The following is a 10,507-nucleotide window of genomic DNA, read 5'->3' as shown; positions in this document are numbered from 1 at the left end:
ATACCTCTACTATCTAAGCACCCCTACCGGGACTATAAATAGCCCCGTCAGGTAACACCTAAGGGACTTTTAGCTGGACCAACTGAGTTCCACACTAACTTGATCGTCGGAAGGCCCTCACTGAAAACACCGGTGAGGCTTTGTGCAGGTTCACCGCCGACCGGGGGAGGTGGCTCTCATCCTCTTCTTCCATATTCTGGCGGCTTCCTCGACTCCTGTAGCATGGTCACCCGCAGGCCAAATTTGAACCACAACACATACATACATATATACACACACACATACATATAGTGTGTGTGTATATGAGGTGGTATTAGATATATTTGGTCTTCACTTTTTCTTCTTCTATTTTGTAAGGTTAATTGAAGAACAGCGAAGATGTCCATAGGAAGGTTGTGATCTAATCTTTGTGACTCCTATTCTACCATCTTGACTCCTGCAATGGGGCATTACACGAAAGCAAACCGCTTCTCACCCGAAAAAATACTAGTTGCTTGGCTGGTGGGCCCCCTTAAGTTAGGGAGGCATTGTTCCTCGGCTCTTACCAACCTCTTTCTTTCTTTTAGATGATCAGCTATGAAATTTTTCTGATTTTTACCTGATTCAGATCTTTCAATACCCAAAACAACAAATGCACATATGTGCGTATGTGTGTGCGTGTGTATATATGTATGATCTTTTGAATTGGTTGTAGCATATTATTAGAGCAGAATTAATGAACTGCCAAAGTTTAAACATGCATACATATTTTAGGATGGCATATGAGACAATTGTTTTTGTAAGCACAATCTTTGCATGTCTATCTTGCATATGCTCGATGCCTCATGTGCTATTTGAGTTTGATATACATTGTTCATCGTCTCGACTTGTTAAGATCAGTTGGTTAGTTGATATAGTGCTAGAGCTCAGATTTTGTTTGATGGAGAAATGCAAAATGAATGAATAAGAGTTGCATATGCTACTAATTAAGTAGTCCAAGCAAGGACAGATAAGCTTTGAGAGTACTTGGATTATGTTGGTTCACATGACAGCCAAGTGTTGTTTAGCTTCTAAAGTTTCAAGAATACAAACCAACATGTTGCAACTTGTGCATGAGGGTAGAAACATCTAATTGTTGTATTACCTAGGTCATATATAACTTATATTGTTTTTAATAAAATGATATTCTATACTTTTTTTGATGGATACTTGAGCTCTGATTTTCCTCATAGGGGAGTGGCCCTCTCCTATGAACTCATGCCCCTTCTAAATTCCTGAATGCATGGATAACCTTCGTTTTTAAGTTAGCTGGAGAGGAAATACTAGCTTCCAAATGAAACAGTGATATATCTCTCAAAATCATAGCCCTGCAATTGCTTATTATTCCAACTTATTAAAAAAAAAAAAAGAAGCTTGAACTACTTGATATCTATCAAATCCAAGTTCTGGTGCTATTGGATTAAGAGAAGATATAATATATGTTAGATACTTGGAAGGGAACTGCAAAGAGGACAGATTGCCATTGAATTGAAATATCAAGTCCACATAAGATTAAGCCCTTCTAAAACTAATGTCTCTATTTTCAAGCAGCCCCATAAAAACACACGCACAGGCGTCAATATCCTTGCATGTTCATCCTGGGCTAAATATATTTTTTGCATGGATACCCTTCTAAATATCGAATTTTATATGGATATCCTCTTAAAATTTATATTTGCATATATACCCTCGTAAAACTCTATTATTGTACAAATGCTCCTAATATAATGATCATTCTAACGGTGTTAAGAAAAATCAAATTTATATTAATTAAAAATAAAATAAAATTGTAAAATTGCACTATTGTTCCTGCCTTCTTTTGGGATCGTGATCTATTTGCAAGTCTACACATTAAGGGTATTTTAGTCATTTTAATTTGAAACCGTTAATTTTTTGACATTGCTAAATAAAATCGGTACATATGCAAAAACAAAAATTAAAAAAGGTAGAATAGTAAAACAAGTATTTTACGAGGAAATACCTGCAAATATTAATGTTGGAAGGGTGTTCATGCAAAATCCAATATTTAGGAGGGTTTTCATGCACAAAATTCTTTTTTTTTTGTGATACATAGTGTCCAAATCCAATTACAGATACCATAATTAGCTCATGGTTAATTAAAGTAGGCTTTTGCTACAATCTCCCCTAATCAACATGAATGAAACTATTTGTAACAAGACAAGATCTGATAAAAATAAAATAAAATAAAATAAAATAAAAAATATACTATAGATTTTTTAGCAGAAGTACCTAAGATTTATCCAATGTATAGCCAATATGGCATTAAACACATATATGCACGGATCTATTATAAACTATCCAAAATAAAGAACTATATTAATAATATATTAATATGATTCAAAATAAAATTTCATATTAAATCCAAGCTCTACTTATTATCTAAAATAAAAAAAAACTATATTAATAATGTTATTTAATGCGATATTCACCTGACAAATGGAGGGCTGGGCCCGATAATAGGTACGCTACAGAACTGTTTAATGTATTTACAGGGAAAGATAGGATTTATAAACACGTTCCATAGCAGAGTTGGTTTGAATGGAACCATAACCATGGGGTGGTTGATCGAGTGTGCTGAGGAAATGAAGGGGTTTGGGTTGCAACCAAGCTTCTCAAACCCATCCTTCCTATCATTCTTCTACCCATAAAAAATTTTGCTCCATCCAAATTCTCCTCATCTTCGTGTTTTTCCTCTTTCTTTTTCCTTTTTCAACCATTGCAGGGTCGTAGGATAAGTATTCCCCCCCTTCCCTCCCCTTAAGATCTATTTAGGATATCTTCTGTGATGAAGAGGAACAAAGAAGAATTGCTAAATTTTTCACTTTTTTGGCTATGGAAACCATACTATAACGAATTTTCTGATGCACTTCCGTAGATAAACATCAAGTATAGAGATGTACTAATTGGCGAGTCTTATCTTCATTCTCTCCATGCATCTAAACGTTTATTTGCTTTGGAACCACTAGATATCAGGATGATGAAAGTGGTTGTGCAACATTAGCTGTTCATATATGATTCCCACACTTGGGTTTCAGTAGAGTGCATTTTGGAGTTGATAACAAGCATGTGTACAGCAGATAGAAATTTTATTCAGTTGCTTAAAAATTATAATGTCAAGAGTCCAAGCAAGATAGGTTACTGTGTCGTCTGCTTATGTGTGTTTTCTTTTTAATGCAAGTTCTAGAAATGATGTATGTCATTTTGGTCTCAACAGGAAGTTTCAATCCTCTAACTTGTATGCACTTACTCATGTTGAATAAGTTCAATTCTCCCTGTAAATTTCTTCTCTGAACTTGCATTATTTATTGGTATACCGAAATTGCGATAAAGTAATATTTTTGCTATAGTCAACATCCAGACTACTTGTCTTCTTAGGCATGCATGAAATATCTCATTCATCATGTGTTCTATGTTTCAAAATTTTAAATCATGAATTCTGAGCTCATCTGGAAATTAAATTACTCTTCATCGACATTAGTATTTACAAGCTCATTGCTGAATTGCATAGTGTTGGTTTAGACTAGCTCCATTTTGTTTGGATATTAGGCATGTTGTTGGACTTGCTTTATGTATGAGCTGAAATAATTGTTCTTCCATTGTGGCTCATTCATGGATGCTATTTGCAAAACACTTTCATAAAATGCAAACCATATTGATGAGAAATTTTAGCAGCAACATGTGATCATGCATGCTAGCGTTATTAAATTAGCAACTCACTTTCACTCTGGTGAGCTGGTCATAGGTGCATAAGATATGGCTGAACAAAGAAGAAGAAAGAGAAAACATATTAAGGAGCTAACCTTGTGCTTGGCTTCCAGAATCACATGATTACCTTTTCCCTTTGAAATTTGGCCTGGGAACAATGTCTGCAGTTAAAAGTACAAGAAATGCTTAATTGGCTCTTTCACTTGTGAGTTATGATATTGTGGCTGCTGCAGGTAGGAACAAATATGAAGATTTTCCGGAAGCCTTCCTTTCATCATGGTGGAGTTTATAGGAATATACTTGTATTAGTTGCCAATGGTCTGAGGAAACAATACTTTTATAGTTTGATTATTTTCCTAGTTAATTTTTGTCCCTCTCCTCCTCTTTTATCAATATTTATTTCATTCATTTTCTTGCTGCTTCTTTCACTCATTTAGGTGCTTTGACTATATTTAAATGCTTCATTCATGCCACTCTAATAAGATACTCCCCCTACAATGTATACTATAGGTGTAACCATAGACTCTCATTGTCCCTAAAATTTTCCCACTGCTAAGTATGCGCAAGTTTTGGATTGTTAGTAATGTTGCTAACTTACTTGATGAGCTATTCATGAAACTATTTGTTGTGTAGCTCACCCTCATTGGCACCTCTCATTATACGCGTGCTATAACTTCCAAATTTTACATAAGCAATTTAACCTTTGTTATTTTTCAGTGTTTCCTTTACCAAGTTTGTCCACATCTTTTTTGTGGTATGAGTAGCATAACACCTTGCATGGAGAAGGCTGCATAGGATTCCTGAACATATTATTACTCGCGACCTTTTGACTCCAATACGGAGCACTATGCATGTTGCACACTGGAGGTAGTTTGATTCGTTCAGTTTAACAGATCTTAATGCAGCATGCAAACAAATCATGAAAATTGCTTCCCCTTTCAGATGAACCTTTGGGCTTCTAAGGTTAATTTATGGATTGTGTTAATAAAGATAAAAGAGAAAAATGGTGGAATGCTGGACCAGAGAGCAAAGTTCATAAGCTCTGGTGCCGTGTGATGTTAGCCATGAGACAAAGGATAAAATGAGGATATAAGGAATTTTAGATAAAGTAGACAGACTGTGAGAAGGCTGTTGCTGCACAGTCTGTAGTATTACTAATGTTGCTTTTATTATGATAGCATATTATCATGCCAAAAAGACAAGATTAATACAATATGTATATTTTAGTTGGTAGAAACTCCTCTGAAGAATAAATTCTTTTTCTTTTCGATGCAGAATCACTGAAAGTGGTGCTTTTATGTGGTTCTGATCTACTCATTTCCTTTGCATTCCTGCGTCATGGATGCATGATCAGGTTAACGAGAGATGAAAATCTCTTTGATCGTCTAAGAATGCTGTGCGTCGAGATTTACACAGGTGATTGACTGGTCATCGAATTACTTATAAGGTTGTCATTTTTCCTTCGCTTGCTCTATGACATATTATAAATAATGTTCTTATTTTATTATGTGTTGTTGTAGCATTATGTACACTATGAGTTGCATGGTTCTTATTTCAGATAAGATACGAACTACCAGTTCTAAAGGACATAGAGAAGTGCACAAGAAAAGTCTGCAGACGTACAAGACGTTCGGTGGTGGCAAAAGTCATAATGCAGGAAGAGCATAACTGTCTGTGTCTCCTTTTTGCAGAAAACTTAGTCTACCATGCTCCTCTCTTTTGAGTACCTTTGCATAATTTGTTAACTACAAAAATTGGATTCTCTAGAATTTGCTTTAATTGCTGTTTTGGATGTTTATTTCCTTGAAGAACAAGAAAGCAAAGATGAACAATGGATCCATTGTTCTATGTCTCTAAATTTGTTTTCAGAGCCAGCAAGAGCAGCCCAAAGATGAGAGGAAGAGGTTCAGTATCCACTGGTTTCAGTAATAGGAGTTGCCCATTGTTCACCGAAGTCGTCAGAGAGGGAATCCTCTCACTTTTCATTGGACAAAGAGGCTAGGTGTAGGTCTCGTGATCGGCTAGAACAGCCACCAGGGCTTGATGAGTCAAGAGCAGGAGAAGAACTTTTAGAAAGGCGACAATCGTCAGGTGTATAAACTTGATAAGCCTTAGAATCTTCACACTTAATAAGGTCAATTTCTTACTTACCTTTGTCATCCGGTCCTCTTCTCCTTCGGAACGAGTTGCCTGTGGTTGTGACCAACCTAGGGCAAACCGATCTGTTATCCAACCCGGCAGAACTTTGAGGACTATATGCAGAGACTTTGGTGTTGTCCGTATCTGTAGAAAAGGGAAGGACAATGAGAAGATCATATCCAGTGATGAAATATTATATGAAAATAAGGTTTCAAGTTTTTTTGTTAAAAAAAATCACTGTCATAATGTTTATTCTATTCCAATATTTTCAAAAGATTCATCCGAGCTAAAATTTTGGTAACTTGCTTTCATAACAAACTCTGAAATGGGGTTCTAAAAATGTTTATTTTGTATATTGTTTTCAGTCTAACAGCATCTCCATGGATGAGATTGTCTCAAACCAAATAAGTTCATCAGAGTAATTTAATGCATCTAATGATGTAAAGACACACACACATGTACGCATGCGTGCACGTGCCAAACACACACGCAGCTGCATAGATCTACTTTATAAGTGGCTTGCCTTTGGTGAGCAGCATCTTACTATTTTATTCCACTCTTAATTATAAAATTGGACAGGTCAGTGCTTGATGTATAAATAAATGGCTGACACATATGCGAGGCGGTATATTTATGCCTGGCCTGCGTCAGCTGCCTATGTCTTTAATTAGATGATTGATGATACATGAAACCTTAGATGAAGAGCACTTGTTAGATATACTTTGGATGAGGTGACCTGTCTAGGGTTAGCTAGATATGGTAGGATGATCAAACTGAAGACTGACTTGGTCTTGCAGTCCTGAACATGCACCTCGATCTGAAGAATGAGTTCATGCTAGGGCTTGCGCCTTGGGGCTGAGGATTCTACAGGCCCACAGCAGGCATGTGTCTCGCTTTGATTACGCGAGAGCCTTGAGGTTGAGCATTTACTAACATAAATTCAGAGATGCAGGTTCCTTGCATTCTAACTGGATTAATTAGGTTATCATCTTCATACTGATTGTCTTTTAATTTTAATTGTTTTTTATGTGGGTATCTTCATATTGATCATTACTTATGCCCTTTTCTCTTTCATCACATACACAGGGAATGCATGAGGAGAGGGCTATCAGTAAAATATCCAACTTCAGTTGAAGTTAACTGACTACATCAGTGATTTTCAGCTCTACCTTAACCTAGATGATGACTGAAGCACTAGATTGAAGTAATATCATTATTCATTCAAGGTTTTACTTGCATGATTGCATTGATCCTGTCCACGTCGTTAGTCTTTTCTCATCGACCTCCTTGCCCATCTTTGTATAAGTCAACTCCTTCCTAAATCCCCATAAGATTCGAATGTCCTTGGTTAAGAATGTCATCTGACCTATCTGTTTGAGCATCTAGAGGTCAGAGAGCTTGTTGACCTATGGATGGTTGCTGGCGAGTCTGATCCCAGAAGGAAAACTGAGATGGTGTGATAGCTTAAATCAAATTATGCTATGCTTATCGTATCAGGGGCCTACAAGTTTAATTGTAAATATATGAATATGCATTTCTTTTGAGTGAGGTATGAACCCTAAGAACATGAAATGTTGTGATGTTGGTATTTTAATTGGAATGCAAATCAGATTTAAATGATGACCGGTGAGACCATTCAAATCAGCTATAATTGTAACTTTTCTGATATTGATCTTTTTATCATTTGCTTGATAGGATATGCTGCTACAGTGGCTACTGAATGCTTTGGGATATCGGTGTTGATTAGTGATTTGCCAGTTAAATCAACTTAGTAGTTTATGTTATGTTGGCCATTTTGTCTTGGACTTTTATCTTGAACCATTCTGCTTATTGGTCTATGTCTGCTTTCTTATGATTTTATACAAAATCTACATGTTTGGTTATTATATTTATGTGGTCACAAGGAGAGTTGATCAAAAATTAATCATTGGATTGAGTCAATGAAAACAGATATAAGATTTAAGCTAGATTTAAAAACAGATTACACTAGTTAATAAGGCTACATTTTATACAATGCAAATTGAATAAGGCATTTACATCTGTGTCATAACTTTTTTAAGACCTTCTAGTGAACTGGAACATGATGTTGTTGAGGATTATAATTATCCATCAAATAATATCAAATTTGGATCGAATAAAATGTAATGGAAAAAGGGAAGGAAGAAGAGCCCACCCAGATTGCATTCAGGGAGTGAGACCAGTTAGAGGTAGAAAGGTAACATTAGGTAAGAAAAGTAAAAGGAATGAAGAAAGAAGAAGCAGAGAAACAATCTATTAAATACCTAGACATTAAATACTTTCCGAGACAAACAATCTATTAAATACAAGAGTCATACATCCTACATGAAGGGGTCATGAGCGTATGCATTAGACTCTCTTTCATCTTGAATAAATTGCATGTATCGCATGCTAAATAATTTGAACAAAAAAGAAAAATCAAAGAGAACAAGCATAGGAATACAAGCATTCCATTATTAAATGGGATCGTAAAGGTATTAGAAAATCTCCTCTCGTGTTTGTCAAGCATTGCACTTGTGAAATGGCCCTGACGCTATGAAACTAGAGAAGGTAACGAGCAGCCTGAAAACTAGGTATGACTCAGGTCAGTATGATGGACCTGATCAATTTTGATGATATATAGCATGGGGATGTAGTTTATGATGAATTGAGAAAGATATCAATAAAAATTAGGTTATTTTGTTGATTGATGATGAATTGAGAAAGATAAAAATAAAAATTAGGTTATTTTGTTGATTGATGAGTTAAAAAATAAACAAAGTTAATAATGGCCCATGCAGGTCTCGAACCTGCGACCTTCGCGTTATTAGCACGACGCTCTAACCAGCTGAGCTAATAGGCCAGTTGTTACGATGCGTTTCTAGGATCAATAATATATACACGAAGATGTTAAAATTATACGAAAATTTTATACGTCAGCCTCATAATTGCAAGCTTTCACTGATTTCGGCCACACCCATGCATATTTCGGCTGTTATATTCACTTCATTTTCTATCCAATTTCTTTCATCCTCCCTTATCATGCAGAGCAATGTAGCTCCAATAATGCAAACTACGAGTGATTTTGACACTTCCATGGATAAGCATTGTCAATCTTGTGGGTGCTTGCCTAAACACAATGCTCAACCATAAGGCTGACGATATTAGGTTAAACCGTCTCGTAATAGTCAAATAAAGTTAAATTGACAATAATTTTTTTTTAACTTTTTTGAGTACATAAAAGAAGTAATTCCAACTATAAATCTTTTATATTATATATGTCAATGCTATTAATCTCCATGACCAAGTTTCATCCACTTATACTAGCTCACGGGTGCATGATGCAAGTTCATCCATCAAGGAACTTCAAAAAAACCCTTGGAATCTTAGCATGACAAAGTTACCCAATCATGGATCGACAATTGGCCAGTGAAGCCAAGCAATATCTTGGGGATCTTAGGTCTCGTCAAATGATCGGAATATATCCTGGATTGAAACATGATCCAAGGTTCAAAGCAGGTTGATTTGGTGTCCCAAAGAGTTCCAACAACATGCATGGCTCATGTGGGCGAGCTTTCCCAAATATGTGAAGGTGCTGGGCTGTGGTTGAGGGAATTATGGCAGTTTTAGCCAAGACAGCAATTCAAATCATGCAAGTGGAGGGGGCATTGAACTCATGTTCATGGACATTGTGTCCTAAGAGGAAGGGCATGGGATTCCAATGTAGGTCTAAAGGGGTGGCAACGGCCACTTGGGAAATATATGTGATCTTCTCTCATCTCTTTTCCTTCCTTCCCTTGCTGGCTTTGGAGGGTCGCCTGTCGTCCCAGCCCAAAGGGATTGGTCTTGATGAACTAAAGATTCTCACGGCTAAAGCTTGGAGACAATGGCAGCCCTTTAAAGGGATTGATGGGCATTGGTTCCATTTTGGTGGGGGTGGCCTCAGGGTTCAGATGTGGACTTCTCCAAGTCTTCCTGTACTTTAGGGGTAGCCATTGAAGGACAGAAAAGCCATGGTCTAGAACGTATCTTTTAAAGATCAGGTGTTCAGCTTTTGTTTAGTTTCCATTGTTCTCTTTACTTATCCAAGTCTTGGAGCTCCTTAATTACCAATTGAAGTTGATGTTACCATAGACTCGGTTCAGTTACTGCCTTCAGTCAGAATTGACAGCAGCAATGAATTACTTGTGTCGCAAAAGAAATTCACTAGTTTGTCATCCTATTTGAAAGTATTCGTCAATCTTTTACTATGGTTCCTTGAAGATTCTACCTAAAGCTGACATTGGAAGTGGATAAGAACAGCTCGGATGACTTGGTCGGAACCAATATAGACACTAAAAAGGGTTATTGCCACGTTGCGTGGAATGAGAAGCGGCCGCATTTGTGTTACCTCTTCGATTCAATTCATGCATTGAATCAACGCACCAATTTGGGTGCTCGGAATGAACAAAAAATCCTACCAAAGAAGATCGGCTGGAGCCGTTATTCTTTCGCATCTATCTTAAAGTAAAAATCGAACAGTAAAGCATCCGTATGTGACACTGCTCATTCGTATCTCTTCTTTCTCTTAAAACTATTCTTCCCTGTTGGTCCATGCATCAGGCCTTCCTTTTCCTCTCCGAGTCTC

At 36.7% G+C, this 10,507-nt stretch overlaps 1 non-coding gene across 1 annotated transcript; it reads right to left on the bottom strand.

The window, feature by feature from the left end:
- Nucleotides 1-8,669: 8,669 nt before the first annotated feature.
- Nucleotides 8,670-8,743, bottom strand: TRNAI-AAU. The gene has a single exon. It is a non-coding gene; the product is annotated as a tRNA-Ile (tRNA).
- Nucleotides 8,744-10,507: the final 1,764 nt, after the last annotated feature.

This window comes from Phoenix dactylifera, chromosome 2 (genome assembly GCF_009389715.1).
Source record: "Phoenix dactylifera cultivar Barhee BC4 chromosome 2, palm_55x_up_171113_PBpolish2nd_filt_p, whole genome shotgun sequence".
In the NCBI taxonomy this organism is placed as follows: Eukaryota; Viridiplantae; Streptophyta; class Magnoliopsida; order Arecales; family Arecaceae; genus Phoenix; species Phoenix dactylifera.
This window is presented reverse-complemented; position numbering and strand designations above follow the sequence as displayed.